The 17,943-nt window shown below is 49.7% G+C and overlaps 1 pseudogene; it reads right to left on the reverse strand.

Moving 5' to 3' along the window:
* LOC145360042 (small ribosomal subunit protein eS6-like) overlaps window positions 1-13,511 on the reverse strand; it is a 34,482-nt pseudogene extending 20,971 nt beyond the window's left edge.
* Window positions 13,512-17,943: the final 4,432 nt, after the last annotated feature.

The raw sequence follows: 17,943 nt of genomic DNA on the forward strand, positions 1-17,943 counted from the left end.
TATATTTTTAGTGATAATGAAAGTTTCTAAGTTCTCACCTGCCATAGCCTTCCTGTCATCAAGTTTTGGCATGTTATTTGTATCTTCCACTGTGAAAACCAACACAAAATACCTGTTCAATGCCTCAGCCATTTCCTCATTTCCAGTTATTACATTCCCCTTCTCTAGAAGACCAATGTTTACTTTAGCCACTCCTTTTCATTTTATGTATTTGTAGAAGCTTATTTTTTTTAATATTCTGAGCTAGTTTACTCTCATAACCTGTCTTACTTTTCTTTATAACCATTTTTGTGGTTTTCTGTTAAAGATTGCCCAATCCTCCATTAATTTTTGCCACTCTGTATGCATTTTCTTTCAATTTGATACCCTCTTTTGTTTTCTTAGAGATCCATGGCCGATTCTCTCTTTTTCTACAGTTCTTCGTTATCGCCGGTATACGCAAATGCTTCATGAGAACAGAGACCTGTTCTTGGCCTGATCTTGAGAAGCATTCATCGGAATTAGCCCTCAAAATCACCAAAATACAATATCTTTAATGGGACATGGTCATTGTTGGCAAGGCCAGCATTTGTTGCCTATCCTAACTGCCTTTAAACTGATTGGCTTGTTCGAACCACATTGCTGTGGCTCTGGAGTCACATGTAGGCCAGACCAGGTAAGGACGGCAGATTTCCTTCCCTAAAGGGGCATGAGTGAACCAGAAGAGATTTTTAATGATAATCAATGATAGATTCACAGTCACTATTACTGAGAATAGATTTTCAATTCCAGGTTTTGTTGAGTTTGAATTCCATCTGCAGCCTGAAGGAAGGGGCAAGTAGAGGTATTAGAGAGGATAGAACGTAGAACAATCAATGTCGATAGGGAAAAGGTACTCAGCAAACTGTTGGGATTGAAGGCGGATGTGTCCCTTAGCCCTGATGGCCAACAGCCTCAGGTATTAAAGGATGTGGCGGCAGAGATAGTAAATCCCTGAGATTATTTTCGTTAGAGAGAAGAAGGTTAAGAGGTGACCTGATTGAGGCATACAAGATGATCAGAGGGTTAGATAGGGTGGACAGACCATTCACTGCTTTTCCTGGAATTCGCCACACCTGATTTGAATATGAGAAAAGATTTGACTTTATTCAAACGCATGGCAATTTTCTTCATTTATGTGCTTATTTCTCCCAAGTCTGTATGTTTATAGAATCCCTACAGTGCAGAAGGGGACCATTCGGCCCATCGAGTCTGCACTGACTCTCTGACAGATCATTCCAACCCACCATCCTTTCCCTGTAACCTAACACATTTGCCATGGCCAATTCTCCTAACCAAGCCTTTTTCCTCGGGTGGCGATGGCTAACACGAGGGGACATAGCTTTAAATTGAGGGGTGGTAATTATAGGATGGATGTCAGAGGTAGGTTCTTTACTCAGAGGGTAGTAAGGGCGTGGAATGCCCTGCCTGCAGCAGTTGTGGACTCGCCAACTTTAAGGGCGTTCAAATGGTCAGTGGATAGGCATATGGATAACATTGGAATAGTTTAGGTTAGAGGGTCATTAGATTGGTTCCACTGGTCGGCGCAACATCGAGGGCCGAAGGGCCTGTACTGCGCTGTAATGTTCTATGTTCTAAATCCATTTGTTATAATATTCCCAAATCCCCTGGACACGGGCGGCATTGTAGCACTGCTGCTTCACAGCTCCAGGGTCCTGGGTTCGATTCCTGGCTCGGGTCACTGTCTGTGTGGCGTTTGCACATTCTCCTCGTGTCTGTGTGGGTTTCCTCTGGGTACTCCGGTTTCCTCCCACAGTCCAAAGATGCGCGGGTTGGGTTAATTGGCCATGCTTAAATTACCCTTCAGTGTCCTGGGTTGTGTAGGTTAGAGGGGTTAGCTGGTAATATATGGGGATAGGGCCTGGGTGGGATTGTGGGCGGTGCACACTCGATGGGCTGAATGGCCTCTTTCTGCACTGTAGGATTTCTATGATGAGAAAGCTGCCAGTGGATTTGAAAAATGCTAATGTAGCACCCTTATTCAAAAAGGAAGCAAAATGTGGGAAATTACAACAGTTAGTTAAACATCTGTCTTTGGGAAAGTGTTAGGATCTATTATCAAGGAAGCAATATCAGAACATTTGGAAAGTCAAAACGCTATCCATCATAGTCAGCATGGTTTATGAAGGGCAAGTCATGTTTGACTAACTTGTTAAAGTCCTTTGAAGATGTAACAAGCAAAGTGGATAATGGGGAACCTGTCAATGTAATATATCTGGACTTCCGGATGGTGTTTGATAAGGTGCCGCACAAAAGGTTATTTCATGTAACCACATGGGATTATTATCTTGGATAGGTGACTGGCTGATGGACAGAAGACAGAGAGTTAGGATATACGTTTTTTTTTTCTGGATGGCAAGAAGTAACAAGTGGGGGGCCACAGGATTCAGTCCTTGGGCCGCAGCTATTTACAATCTGTATTAATGACTTGGATGCAGGGATAGCGGGCTCTGGAAGCAAATTTGTAGATGATATGAAAACAGGCGGGACAGTAAGTTGCAATGAGGAAATAAGAACCTTACAAATGGATATAGATAGGTTAGGAGAGTGCGGCAGATGGAGTTTAACTCGGATAATGTGAGCTCATGCATTTTGGTCGGGAAAATGGAAAGGCGACTTATTACCTAAATGGGGAGAGACTTCGGGGAGCTGCAGTGCAGAGGGATCTGGGTGTCCTTGTTCACGTGTCACAGAATACTCACATGCAGATACAGCAGATAATAAAGAAAGTGAGTAGAATGTTGGCATTTATAGCTAAAGGAATAGAATATAAAGGTAAGAAAGTATTGTTGCAATTATACAAGGCATTGGTGAGGCCACACCTGGAATGCTGTGCACAGTTTGGCTCCTCTTATTTGAGGAAAGATGTGGAGGCATTGGAGGCAGTTCAGAGGAGGTTCACTAGATTGATTCCAGAGATGAAGGGTTTGTTGTATGAAGAGAGATTGAACAGCTTAGGCCGATACTCTCTGGAATTTAGAGGAAAAAGGGAAGATCAAATTGAGGTCTGTAAGATGATAAAAGGTACGGATAAATTAGACATGGAGAGGATACTTCCTCTTGTGGGACATTCTAGGGCGAGAGAGAATAGTCTGAAGATAAGGCGTAGCAAATTTAAAACAGAGTTGAGGAGAAACTACTTCTTCTGAAGGGTTGTGAAATTCGCTATCCCAAAGTGTGGTGGATGCTGAGTAAATTTAAGGAGGAGTTAGACAGATTTTTAATTGGTAATGGGCTATGGGAAGAAGGCAGGAAAATGGGGATGAGAGCGTATCAGCCATGATCGAATGATGGAGTGGACTTGATGGGCTGAATGGCCTAATTCTGCTCCCATATGTTATAAACTTATGGTGGGATTTGAACATGTGTCCCTCGAGCATTCGTCTGTGCCGCTGGATTACTTATCCAGAAAGATCCCACGACACCATCAACTTCCCATGTATCATCACCCGAAATACGATGCATTTTTATCCACTTAAGCGAGCCAGATCAAACCCTGAGTCCTACAAAGATTTCAGAGCAATAGTAGTTGATGTTGCCGCCCTGTGGAGTGAAAATGGCTCGCAATGTGGCAGAAGCGGAGATTGCACGAGGAACCAACAAAAGATCTTGATGGTAAAATGACCAGTCCCCAGCCATCCAAAATTAGACAGCAGTAAAAGGCACGAGTATCCATAATCTCACATTAGCAACGTGGATGAAGCATCCATGAGCTTCGATGTGTCCAATAGCCAAACTGGAAAGTATCGAAAGCCGTTCTCAAATTGGAGGAGACCAATCTTCAGAAAGACATGTGCTGGCCCACTTGATGTTTTCTCTGTGGCTTTAGCATCATGGTGGGATGTTATTAACGTGCAAAATGTCATCAGACCACTCAGAAAAAGTGGAATGAAATTTATTTATTAGCTACATGTAGGCTGACATTAATGCTGCATTGGAGTTATTGTGAAAATCCCCTAGTTGCCACACACTGGTGCCTGTTTGGGTACACTGAGGGAGAATTTAGCATGGCCAATGCACCCTAATCAGCACATCTTTCAGACTGTGGGAGGAAACTGGAGCACCCAGAGGAAACCCACGCAGACACGCAGAGAATGTGCAAACTCTACACAGACGGTGACCCAAGCCGGGAATCGAACCCGGGTCCCTGGCACTGTGAGGCAGCAGTGCTAACCACTGTGCCACCGAAATATCCAATTCAAAGGATGGAAAGGAGGGTGATCTGTTGTGGAGCGATGATTCTGAGAGTGAAAGAGTCACATCTGATCCAGAAAGGGATGATGCCAAAGGCATGGCGAGCCAATAAAGTTTGCTGAACTCAATAAAAGCAAATTACTGCGGAATCCGAAACCCAAAGAGAAAACGCTGGAAAATCTCAGCAGGTCTGGCAGCATCTGTAAGGAGAGAAAAGAGCTGATGTATCGAATCCAGATGTGGCCTTCCCTCTCCATCACACCCCCTTTGGGACTCTTCAGGGGTCATCTGGACTGGAAACGTCAGCTCGTTTCTCTCCTTACAGACGCTGCTAGACCCGCTGAGATTGTCCAGCGTTAAGTGGCTGAACTCTCTGGGCCTAACCGGAGAGATGGAGAATTTGACAATTTGTAAAAGTGTCACAGATAATTGGGTTTGTTGAAAATTCTGATGGCGATTACTGGTGATGAAGATACAAAATAGACAAGCAATCTGACACAGCGAGGTACCGTCACTGGGAATGGAAATGAAGCATAAAGTAACCAAAGGATTGCACAATTAAGAACATTTCAGTGTACCGGTCATGACAACATGTTCCAAAAGTAAATTTACTGAATAAAAGTGAAATATTCATCACAAATTAAAGTTGACAGCTCATATGTTGTCAGGTTGAGTAAACTAAATTGTTAACCATTCACATACTATTTATGAGTTTTATTAAGTAAGATACTCGACTATCTGGAGATCTATTTGGTCTATACCTTTATGCAATAGTGTATTTTTACTTTTTGATTGTGGTTTGAACGATCCTTGTCGAATCACTTCACTAAATAACATTTGAATACAATTTGAACTGATAAGTCTGCCTCCCACATCAACACCGGTCATTCACATTTCATACTCAGACCGATCCCAGCTGCCGCCTGGATTTTTCTAAGGTCTCCTTTGGGCCACAGTCCATGGTAAATGGCGCTCAAATTCATTGGAGGGATCCAGGATTACTGGACCATTTCAGCGGGGCAAAGGTGTTTGGGAAGCATTGCCCTGGATCAGAAGCCTGAGTTACGTCCGTCACTCAGGAAACAGAGGCTGAAAGCTACTCTGTCTCCTCACACTGACAGAAGGAGCAATGCCACCATCTAGAGACCACTGAAGATAAAGACATGAGGAATGCAGTCAACAGGAACAGTCTTCCCAATAAACCGACAAATCCTCGGGATTCAGTTCCACACTGAGAGCTAGGACAAAGACAGTTTCCAATATCGGCTACCTCAGGACAAAGGGGAGCAACACAAATCATTCCATTGGGTCCAATTGGATGTAAATATTTTCAGTCCAAAGATTATCACCAAAACCCAACACCCACACTCCCGTCACCCGCACCCCCGTCACCCACACTCCCCTCACCCGCACTCCCCTCACCCGCACTCCCGTCACCCACACTCCCATCACCCACACTCCCGTCACCCGCACTCCCGTCACCCGCACCCCCGTCACCCGCACTCCCCTCACCCGCACTCCCCTCACCCACACTCCCATCACCCGCACCCCCGTCACCCGCACTCCCCTCACCCACACTCCCATCACCCGCACCCCCGTCACCCGCACTCCCCTCACCCACACTCCCATCACCCGCACCCCCATCACCCGCACTCCCCTCACCCGCACTCCCGTCACCCGCACCCCCGTCACCCGCACTCCCGTCACCCGCACTCCCCTCACCCGCACTCCCCTCACCCGCACTCCCCTCACCCGCACTCCCCTCACCCGCACTCCCCTCACCCGCACTCCCCTCACCCGCACTCCCGTCACCCGCACTCCCCTCACCCGCACTCCCCTCACCCGCACTCCCCTCACCCGCACTCCCCTCACCCGCACTCCCCTCACCCGCACTCCCCTCACCCGCACTCCCCTCACCCACACTCCCGTCACCCGCACTCCCCTCACCCGCACTCCCCTCACCCGCACTCCCCTCACCCGCACTCCCCTCACCCGCACTCCCGTCACCCGCACTCCCGTCACCCGCACTCCCCTCACCCGCACTCCCCTCACCCGCACTCCCGTCACCCGCACTCCCCTCACCCACACTCCCCTCACCCGCACTCCCCTCACCCGCACTCCCCTCACCCGCACTCCCGTCACCCACACTCCCCTCACCCACACTCCCCTCACCCGCACTCCCCTCACCCGCACTCCCCTCACCCACACTCCCCTCACCCGCACTCCCCTCACCCGCACTCCCCTCACCCGCACTCCCCTCACCCGCACTCCCCTCACCCGCACTCCCCTCACCCACACTCCCCTCACCCGCACTCCCCTCACCCGCACTCCCCTCACCCGCACTCCCCTCACCCGCACCCCCGTCACCCGCACCCCCGTCACCCGCACTCCCGTCACCCGCACTCCCGTCACCCGCACTCCCCTCACCCGCACTCCCCTCACCCGCACTCCCCTCACCCGCACTCCCGTCACCCGCACTCCCCTCACCCGCACTCCCCTCACCCGCACCCCCCTCACCCGCACCCCCCTCACCCGCACTCCCCTCACCCGCACTCCCCTCACCCGCACTCCCCTCACCCGCACCCCCCTCACCCGCACCCCCCTCACCCGCACCCCCCTCACCCGCACTCCCCTCACCCGCGCCCCCCTCACCCGCACCCCCCTCACCCGCACCCCCCTCACCCGCACTCCCGTCACCCGCACTCCCCTCACCCGCACTCCCCTCACCCGCACTCCCCTCACCCACACTCCCGTCACCCACACTCCCCTCACCCACACTCCCCTCACCCACACTCCCGTCACCCGCACTCCCCTCACCCGCACTCCCCTCACCCACACTCCCGTCACCCACACTCCCGTCACCCACACTCCCGTCACCCACACTCCCCTCACCCGCACTCCCCTCACCCGCACTCCCCTCACCCGCACTCCCCTCACCCGCACTCCCGTCACCCACACTCCCCTCACCCGCACTCCCCTCACCCGCACTCCCCTCACCCGCACTCCCCTCACCCGCACTCCCCTCACCCACACTCCCCTCACCCGCACTCCCCTCACCCGCACTCCCGTCACCCACACTCCCCTCACCCACACTCCCCTCACCCGCACTCCCCTCACCCGCACTCCCCTCACCCGCACTCCCCTCACCCGCACTCCCGTCACCCACACTCCCCTCACCCGCACTCCCCTCACCCGCACTCCCCTCACCCGCACTCCCCTCACCCGCACTCCCCTCACCCGCACTCCCCTCACCCGCACTCCCCTCACCCGCACTCCCCTCACCCGCACTCCCCTCACCCGCACTCCCCTCACCCGCACTCCCCTCACCCGCACTCCCCTCACCCGCACTCCCCTCACCCGCACTCCCCTCACCCGCACTCCCCTCACCCGCACTCCCGTCACCCACACTCCCCTCACCCGCACTCCCCTCACCCGCACTCCCCTCACCCGCACTCCCCTCACCCGCACTCCCCTCACCCGCACTCCCCTCACCCGCACTCCCCTCACCCGCACTCCCCTCACCCGCACTCCCCTCACCCGCACTCCCCTCACCCGCACTCCCCTCACCCGCACTCCCGTCACCCGCACTCCCCTCACCCGCACTCCCCTCACCCGCACTCCCCTCACCCGCACTCCCCTCACCCGCACTCCCCTCACCCGCACTCCCCTCACCCACACTCCCGTCACCCACACCCCCGTCACCGTGATTTGGATACTCACACTGCTTCCATTGTCCTCCCTCTCTGTTAGTTTCCGTTCCATGATTATGATTATTTTCTGGAGAAGTCGATGCGAGCTGATGGAGAGAAAACGAGGGGATCAAAATGACCGCTTCCTTCACAACTTAGTTTCAACTAAAGTCAAAGTTTGACCAGGTGTGGGTAAACTGGGTGTAAATCAGTAACATTCACACCACACCAGGCAAGGACCATTGGTAACAGGAGAGGATCCAACCATTGCCCCTTGGCATTCAATGGCATTCCCATCACTGAACCCCCACTATCAACACCCTGGGAGTTACCATTGACCAGAAATGACCCAGCCATATAAATACTGTGGCTACAAGAACAGGTCAGAGACTGGGAATCCTGCAGTGATGAACTCACCTCCTGACTTCCCAAAGCCTGTCCATCATCTGAAAGGCAGGAGATGGAATTCTCCCCGCTTGCCTGGATGAGTGCAATCACCAACAACACTCAAGAAGCTCGACACCATCCTGGACAAAGCTTTATCCCTTCCATTCGCTCCCTCCACCACAGTGGCAGCTGTGTCTACCATCTCCAAGATGCACTACGGAAACTCACCAAGCTCCTTGACAGCAATCAATCCCACCCTGAAATCCGCTTGTTCAAAAGACCCTCCACTAACTCTCCCAACTTTATTCCCACGCAGCTCCCCTAACTGGCTCCAGATTTCCGCCCCTCCTCCTCTCATATCTATCATTGCCTCCCCTCAAAACATTCAGCCTGAACGCTTCTGTTATTGCAAACGCACACCCCGGCGGGATTTTCCAGCTCCAAAGCCGGAAAATCCCACCCGAAGTCAACAGATCTTTGCATGGTCCGTGTACCGTTCGCGATTCCCATGGTGGGCGGGACAGGAAAACTCTGCATCCCACCTCCAACCTCCCCTTCTCCTCCCATGCCTCTCTGAAGGTACCCTTCCTGTCCAGCTCTCTGTGCCTATCAGTTCTGTGTTTGATTTGTCTGATCAAGTTACTATCCCTGTCACGGCGCCAACTCTTAGCAAAGTCACAAAAGACTTCCTCTGTGAGTGTTAATTTACCCTCCCCTCCTTGCCTTGTGGGGTGGCACGGTGGCACAGTGGTTAGCACGACTGCCTCCCAACACCAGGGACCCAGGTTTGATTCCCCGGCTTGGGTTACTGTCTGTCTGGATGTTCTCCCTGTGTCTGTGTGGGTTTCCTCCAGGTGCTCCGGTTTCCTCCCACACTCGAACAGACGTGCTGGTATAGAGTTGTATCTGTCCAGTCCTAGTCAGAGATTAAAGGCAAAATACTGCGGATGCAGGAATCTGAAACAAAGATAGAAAATGTTGGAAAATCTCAGCAGGTCTGGCAGGATCCGTGGAGAGAGAATAGAGCCAAAGTTTGGGTGATCCTTTATCAGAGCTAAAAGCAAAGAAAATCAGATGAGATTTATACTGTGAGGGTGGGGGGGATGGTGTATTCAGACTAAGGGAATGTAAATGAGGGTGAAGAAGACTGAGAAAGGTGGTAAAAGTGTCCAGTAAGTGATCAGAATGTGTGAATGTCAGAGCAGAGGTACAGATGGTTAGGGGACTGTCTGAGGAATGTGGCAGAAGGTGGGGTGGTGAGGGGGTGTGGCTGGAAACATGATGGAGAACGAGATTGGAGAAGTGATAAAAATGGATGAACGAAATGAAAAGAAGGAATGACAAAGAATGGAAACGCAATAAAGCTGGTCGTTCTCTGAAGTTGTTGAACTCAATGTTCAATCTGGAAGGCTGAAAAGTGCCCAGTTGGGAGATAGAAACCATAGAACATTACAGCTCAGAAACAGGCCTTTTGGCCCTTCTTGTCAGTGCCCAACCATTTTTTTGCCTCGTCCCACTGACCTGCACTTGGACCCTATCCCTCCACACCCCTCTCATCCATGAACCCGTCCAAGTTTTTCTTAAATGTTAAAAGTGACCCCGCATTTATCCGGCAGCTCATTCCACACTCCCACCACTCTCTGAGTGAAGAATCCCCCCCCCCATAATATTCCCTTTAAACTTTTCTCCTTTCACCCTTAACCCATGCCCTCTGGTTTTTTTCTCCCCTAGCCTCAGTGGAAAAAGCCTGCTTGCATTCACTCTATCTATACCCATCAAAATCTTATACACCTCTATCAAATCTCCCCTCATTCTTCTACACTCCAGGGAATGAGGTGCTGTTATAAGAACATAAGAAATAGGAGCAGGAGTTGGCCATCTAGCCCTTCGAGCCTGCCCCGCCATTCAATAAGATCATGGCTGATCTGAAGTGGATCAGTTCCACTTTCCCACTTTCTCCCCATAACCCTTAATTCCCTTGTCTATCAGAAATCTATCTACCCGTGACTTAAATATATTCAGCGAGGTAGCCTCCACCACTTCAAAGGGCAGAGAATTCCAGAGATTCACCACCCTTTGAGTGAAGAAATTCCTCCTCGACTCTGTTCTAAACTGCACCCCCCTTATCGTGAGGCTGTGCCCTCTAGTCCTGCTATCCTTTCTAAGCGGGAAGAATCTCTCTACCTCTACCCTATCCATCCCCTTCATTATCTTATACATCTCTATAAGATTCCCCCCTGTTCCTCCAGTTTGTGTTGGGGTTCACTGGAATATTGCAAAAGGCCAAGGACAGACATGTGGAGAGGAGATGTGCATGTTATTGATGTTTTTCTCTTTTAATCCCCAGGTGATTCGGTCCACCTTGTTGTCCAACGAGGGGCATACACGTGGTGGGTCGTGCGAGGGCTGCTCTTGGATGTTTCAAGAGTTGCCTAGTGCTTCACGTCATTAGTGTACGCTTAAACTGGACCATCTCACGGGCAACACGACAGCTCAGTGACTATCACTGTTTGCTGTGCAGATACATGGATTTGGGCCGGTGTCTGTGGGAGTTTGCGCATTCTCCCCGTGCTTGCGTGGGTTTTCTCCGGGTGCTCCGGTTTTCTCCCACACCCCAAAGATGTGCTCTTAGGCTGATTGGCAGGAATAAATTGTCCCTAAATTAGTCTCCCCTCAATCTGGTTTCCAATGTGGAGTGCCATAAGCGTAGACAGGGGTGGAAGAGGGAACTCGCAATGTTAAAATGGTGGCGCGGGCTCGTTGGGCCGAAGGGCCTCTTTCCCGTGCTGTGTTGTTCTTTGTTCTTTGAGAGCAGGGTGGTGTGTTAAAGTGGGAAGCAACAGGAAGGTCTGGGCCCCACTCGCGGACGAGTGTTCAGCAAAACAGTCACCCAGTCTGCGTTTGGCCTCTCCGATGTAGAGGAAACAGAGACAGCCAGAGATAGGTTGCTATGACGAACCTTCTCTCATTTCCCCTTTTGCGTTTCGATTTGTTTGATCAGAAACACTGTGCAGTGTCTTAGAATGTTTAAGGGCATCTTATAAGTGCAATGAAAATAGAAGAAGCTGGAGAACAGACAGAGAAACAAGAGTTAACGTTTTGATGTCCATATGTGTGTATCCAACATTTTCTGTTCTTAATTCCCAATTTCCAGAATCTGACTTTGGATGTCATAATTGTTGTTGAGTCATTTCCCATGTGGAATCTCCTGTGGATTTTATTGTTGCTCCAATTGGGAATTTTATCTTGGATTTTACAAGGATGTTACCTGGATTGGGTGGCATGCCTTATGAGGATAGGTTGAGGGAGCTAGGTCTCTTCTCCCTGGAGAGGCGAAGGTTGAGAGGCGACCTGATGGAGGTTTATAAGATGTTGAGAGGAATAGATAGGGTGGATTCTCGGAGGCTATTTCCCAGGGCTGAAATGGTCGCTACGAGAGGACACAGGTTTAAGGTGCTGGGGAGCAGGTACAGAGGAGATGTCAGGGGTAAGTTTTTCACTCAGAGGGTGGTGAGTGAGTGGAATCGGTGGTGGTAGAGGCGAACTCGCTGGGGTCTTTTAAGAGACTTCTGGATGAGTACATGGGATTTAATGGGATTGAGGGTTATAGATAGGCCTGGTAGGTAGGGATATGATCGGCGCAACTTGTGGGCTGAAGGGCCTGTCTGTGCCGTAGTGTTCTGTGTTCGATGTTCTATTACAGATTGCAGTTCAGCTGTGCGTTGAAGGGTTGGGTTATCTAATGGAAGGACCAACCTCATAACAGGTGGAGACTCCACTCGATCAGCTGCCATGCTGGTGTGGTTCAGTGTTTGCAAAGCGCCAGCAATTAAACGTGTCGAATTACTGAAGGAAACCGTTGAAAGGAAATATTTGCTCAGGATTGGAATGTATCTCACACACTCTGACAGAAAAGCTGCAGGACGGAAGGGAACACTGTGTTCTGCGAGTGGCCACTTCTAAATCTCTCCCTGAACATAATTAAACACCAGCAGTGGCAGGACTGTTTAACCTTGATTGACCAAATACAATGCTGCTCTGCATGCGTGGTGAATGCCAAATTAGCTGAAAGTGGAGCGCTATACTCAGCGTAAATCCACTCTCCATTTCCAACACTTACTGATCACACAGTCACTTGCTCCAACACACAGTGCCAAGAGCCATCAATACTGTGAAAGATCCCAAAGAACCTTTGACTCGCTTCATCCTTGAAAACTATCGCCAATCCCCCCCACCACCTTATCTCCAACCTTCCCTTCCTCTCCAGAGATGTTGAACGTGGTGCAACCTCCTGCGTTTATGCCTATCTTTCCCCCATCTCTACTTTTCACAGGTGGCTCAGTGGCACAATGGTTAGCACTGCTGTCTCACAGCGCCAGGGACCCGGGTTCAATTCCTGGCTTGGGTCACTGTCTGTCCGGAGTCTGCATGTTCTCCCCGTGTCTGCGTGGGTTTCCTCCGGGTGCTCCGGTTCCCTCCCACAGTCGAAAAGACAAGCCGGTTAGGGAGCGTTGACCCAAACAGGTGCCAGAGTGTGGCGATCAGGGGATTTCCATAGTAACTTCATTGCAGTTTTTTTTGAAGTTTATTTATTAGTGTCACAAATAGGCTTACGCTGCAATGAAGTTACTGTAAAAATACCCTAGTCTCCACACTCAGGTGTCGGTTCGGGTACACTGAGGGAGAATTTAGCACGGCCAATGCAACTAACCAGCACATCCTTCAGACTGTGGGAGGAAACCGGTGCACCTGGAGAAAACCCATGCAGACACGGGGAGAATGTGCAGACTCCACACAGACAGTGACCCAAGCCGGGAGTCGAACACAGCAGTGAGGCAGCAGTGCTAACCTCTGTGCCACCGTGCTGCATGATCCTGTGACAAGAATAATAAATGATATACCAAATGCAAATGATATCAAAAGACCATTGACCCCCTTCACCTTCACAACCTATCGTCCACCCCCCATCTCCAACCGCCATGTTCTCTCCAAAGACTTTGAATGCGCTGCCACCTTCTGTGTCAATGCCCATCTTTCTTCCATCTCTATGGTTTTACATCCTTCAGTCTGATTTTCATGCCTGCCACTCCTCTCCGTGGGTCCATGGTTAAAGTACTTAAACACATCACGACCATGGTGATAAACTTTCCCTTCTAGTTGTTCTGGACCTGACTGCGGCCTTTGACCCTGTCGACCATCCATTTTAGGTGCCACATTGTCAGTGTTCTATATGAAGCAATGGTATATTAGACGGAACTAATCTTGACCGCGATATGTCCGTCAGCAGTCGATTGAAGTGGGTTGAGGTGGGGAAAGTATTTGACCGTGAGTAGGTTTAACGTGACTTTTCCCTGCCTGACCCTCGGAGATTAGTCCAAAGGTGTCAGAAAGGCTGTGACCATTGGAGATTTCAATTCACATATTGATTGGAAAGATCGAATGGAAGATGGGGAGTTCATCGAACGCTTTCGGAATAGGGGCAGCATGTTGGCGCAGTGGTCAGCACTGCTGCCTCACAGTGCCATAAAAAATATCTGGGATGATGTACCTACTGGTGACCACAAAACCATTGTCGATTGTCAGAAAAATCCATCTGGTTCACTAATGTCCTTTCGGGAAGGAAATCTGCCGTCCTTACCCGGTCTGGCCTACACGTGACTCCAGAGACGCAGCAATGTGGCTGACACTCAGCTGCCCTCGGGCAACTAGGGATGGGCAATAAATGCTGGCCAGCCAGTGACACCCATGTCCCATCAATGAATAAAAAAACCTTACAAATGTACACATACCTGATGCCCAATATGGCTCGTTAAGCAAAAACTTAACATTGATCACCACATCTCTGCGTTTTTCTCTCTGCTGTCTAATCTGCTGAGTGTTTTCCAGAATTTCCTGTTTCCATTTCAGATTCCCCACATTTTGCTGTTAACTCTTATTATTAGCAAGAGGGCACATTGGCACACGGCTGCCTCACAGCGCCAGGGATCTGGATTCAATTCTGGCCTCCGATCGCTGTCTGCGTAGAGTTTGCACATTCTCCCCGTGTCTGCGTGGGTTTCCCCTGTGTGTTCCGATTTCCTCCCACAGTCCAAAGATGTGTCGGTTAGGTGGATTGACCATGCTAAATTGACCCTTAGTGCCAGGGGAGTTAGTAGGGTGAATATGTGGGGTTTTGGGGCTAGGGCCTGGAGAGGGGATTGTGGTCGGTGCAGACTCGATGAGCTAAATAGCTTCCTTCTGCACTGTAAGGATTCTATGAAGAGATTTAAGTTCAATCATTCTATTGGTGTACATTGCTGGGCAAGGCTGCAGGAATATTATACAAATAAATAAACCGCAAATACTTCACAAATAATGTGCATAAATATGTCTCATTTTCAAATAAATAAGCTTTGCTTTGGAGAAATTTGCACTAACCAAAAGCATTGCATGTTTAACAATCTTTCCTAATGGCACAACACTGGCACCCAGTGACTCACTCGATATAATCTCTTGCTTTATCAAAACGGTGTCACTTAATATTATTCAGAAACGCATGAGTCACCGCGTTGACTTCAACCTTGTGCTATTCCTGATGGAGACGCTGGTAACCGCGTCGACTGGGGTCCCGCTTAGAACGCTAACATCGTCTTCACGGGCTATTCTGGCTTGAACGAGCCTCCATCCTCCCAGCTCATCCTAAAGAAAACATGTCAATTCGAACCCAATTACATTGCACTTACTGGAAAAAAAAATACCCTACCACAGCTCTGGATCAAAACACATTCCGCCTGAATAAATGCTAAGAGGGTTCTTCAACCTCATGCTGAGCTGGTGCGGTTCCATTACCTGGACTAAGTATTTTGAAATACACCCAATGTCTCCGGAATTCATTTTATGTCTGCTTCATGCAGTTGTGTCCTTGTACAATTATGAATTGGTAATTGTAAATTGCATACACAATGCTTTTAAAGATACTACACTATATATGTGCAGATATAAATTAAAACGTTGTAATATTCCTTAATGTATCGGCAAGTGAGCTCAATAATCAATAGTTGCGTGATCCCATCTACCTATCTCCTCACTCCTAATCCAGCTTAAAATTCTGCCACGTCAACTGGAGAGTTGAGTTAAGTGACTACAGATCTTTGGTAAGAAGTCTCACAACTTCAGGTTAAAGTCCAACAGGTTTATTTGGAATCACGAGCTTTCGGAGCGCTGCTCCTTCATCGTCTACCTGAAGAAGGAGCAACACTCCGAAAGCTCCCGATTCCAAATAAACCTGTTGGACTTTAACCTGGTGTTGTAACACTTCTTACTGTGCTCACCCCAGTCCAACACTGGCATCTCCACATCATGACAGGTTTTTGAACCATGTGGCTGTGTAGTCCCAGATGTGTCCCTCCAAGGAGAGTTCCTGTAATGTCCCAAATTGTTCACCTCTACGTTTCCAGATGTGTTTTTTTTTGTTGCAAACATTCTCCTGCATAATTCCAGACAACCTGCACAGATTTGTCTCTTGTGTGATTGCAGGTCATAGAATCATAGAACCCTACAATTCAGAAAGAGACCCTTTGACCCATCGAGCCTGCACTGAACAGAATCCCACCCAGGCCCTACCCCAACATCCCTACATATTTACCCACTAATCCCCCTACCTACACATCTCAGGACACTAAGGGGCAATTTGTTTTTAGCATAGCCAATCAACCTAATCCGCACATCTTTGGACTGTGGGAGGAAACCAGAGCACTCGGAGGAAACCCATGCAGACACGAGGAGAATGTGCAAACTCCACTCAGACAGTGACCCGAGCCGGGAATCGAACCCAGGACCCTGGAGCTGTGAAGCAGCAGTGCTAACCCACTGTGCTACCGTGCCACTCCAAGGTCTTGCTGTATGGTTTTGGATATCCATTGTATGGTTCCCATTGTTCACCTGTACCTGTATGTGTATCGTTGACTAAATTGGCTGACCATTGGTGACCTGCACTGCAGCTGTCTGGAACTTAAATTCTGAAAATATCACCCTAAACACCTTCAAATCCTCACCTCCTTGATAAGTACCTCAATCATAACTCTGATTGCAAATTGGTCCAAAGTGGGTGGACTGACTCTGTCCTACATTTGAGTCCATTTATCAGTATTTTCCCCACTCATCCAATCCTTCAAAGTTTGTTTATTAGTGGCACAAGTAAGCTTACATTAACACTGCAATGAAGTTACTGCGAAAATCCCCTAGTCGCCACCCTCCGGCGCCTGTTCGGGTACACTGAGGGAGAATTTAGCGCAGCCAATGCATCCTAACCCGCACATCTTTCGGGCTGTGGGAGGAAACCGAAGCACCCGGAGGAAACCCACGCAGACACGGGGAGAATGTACAAACTCCACACAATAGTGACCCAAGCTGGGAATTGAACCCTGGTCCCTGGCGCTGTGAGGCAGCAGTGCTAACCATTGTGCCACCATGCCACCCATCTGGAAACTAACTACTTATACCCACTTTCGCCCATATCTCTTAACACCTCTAGTTAACAAAAAAAATCTATCAACATAAAGACCAATCTTCTATCAGTCTCTTTGGCTATGTTTTGTATCTGCTCATTACATGTCAATGATCTGTGTACTCGGGCCCCCAAGTCTTCCTCAATCTTCACTGATTTGGAGAAAATTCTCTGAATGGATCATCCTTGCCTTAAAGTCAAAGGATTATTGGCTCAGATACCCAGCCTTGAGCACAAAATCTAGCCTAGCGTTCCAGCACAGTTCTGAGGGAGTGCTGTACCATTGAAGATGTGGGGAAGAGGTGGGGTGAGGGGGGGGGAGGCAAATTTCCTGGCCTTTTCGTGGCATGATGCTCATGGGGGGGTGGGGGGGCAGCATGCCATTGGCTGGTGGCATGATCTTCTGGCCCTGGCGCTGTCAGTAGGATTTCCACCCCATGCCGCCAGGAACCCACCCCCCATGATGGGGGCACACTGTTGGTGGGACCTGAGGATGTCGCTGCTGTGAACAGTCGGGAAATCCCAGCTGTCTTTCAGGGAAGACGTTACAGTCGACCCTCTCGGGCAGACAAAGCAGATGACATGGGACCATCCAAAAAAAGAGCAGGGTGAGGGGCTTCTCCCTTGGATCCCAGTGAAAGATCATGACCTGAAACATTCCCTCCGTTTCTCTCCCTACAGACCCGCTAAGTATTCCCAGCCTTCCCAGCAGGCGGCACGGCGGCACAGTGGGTTAGCACTGCTGCTTCACAGCTCCAGGGTCCTGGGTTCGATTCCCGGCTCGGGTCACTGTCTGTGTGGAGTTTGCACATTCTCCTCGTGTCTGCGTGGGTTTCCTCCGGGTGCTCCGGTTTCCTCCCACAGTCCAAAGATGTGCGGGTTAGGTTGATTGGCCTGGCTAAGGAATTGCCCCTTAGTGTCCAGGGATGTGTAGGTTAGAGGGATTAGTGGGTATAATGTGTAGGGATATGGGGGTAGGGCCTGGGTGGGATTGTGTTCAGTGCAGACTCGATGGGCCGAAGGGCCTCTTTCTGCACTGTAGGGTTCTATGATTTATTTCTAATTTGCAGTCACTTTACAAAATGACTTAGAGTCATAGGCCGGAATTTTACCAGCACGCCAGCCCCTACCATATCGGAGAACGGCATT

Source organism: Carcharhinus amblyrhynchos, chromosome 30 (genome assembly GCF_965287045.1).
Source record: "Carcharhinus amblyrhynchos chromosome 30, sCarAmb.v2.hapA, whole genome shotgun sequence".
Classification (NCBI taxonomy): Eukaryota; Metazoa; Chordata; class Chondrichthyes; order Carcharhiniformes; family Carcharhinidae; genus Carcharhinus; species Carcharhinus amblyrhynchos.